The sequence below is a fragment of the Mesitornis unicolor genome, unplaced genomic scaffold (genome assembly GCF_000695765.1).
Source record: "Mesitornis unicolor isolate BGI_N332 unplaced genomic scaffold, ASM69576v1 scaffold14062, whole genome shotgun sequence".
NCBI classification, from domain to species: domain Eukaryota; kingdom Metazoa; phylum Chordata; class Aves; order Mesitornithiformes; family Mesitornithidae; genus Mesitornis; species Mesitornis unicolor.
In genome coordinates, this window is record NW_010167212.1 from 37,263 (window position 1) to 37,478 (window position 216).

Below are 216 nucleotides of genomic sequence, written 5' to 3' on the forward strand. Positions count from 1 at the left end.
TGAGGGGTAAAAAAGCCTTCCTCCGTGTCCAGCGTGGAGGAACCCTGTGGCATTTTCTGCCCTCCTCTTCCTCAAGAAACTTTAGGAACTTCCATTGACTTTTATTTTCTCGCGTTGCTTGAAGTTTCGGGAATCTTGAGGTAATTCAGCTAATTCCTAAACCTGAAAAGGGGAAGAAAGCGCCGCTGTTGCGGGGGTAGACCCAGTTCGGGGTTG

The 216-nt window shown here is 49.1% G+C and overlaps 1 protein-coding gene across 1 annotated transcript in view; it reads left to right on the forward strand.

Annotated features, from left to right (window-relative positions):
* The window catches only part of LOC104536095, a 9,712-nt gene that overhangs the window by 200 nt on the left and 9,296 nt on the right, over nt 1-216 (forward strand). The window lies entirely within an intron of this gene.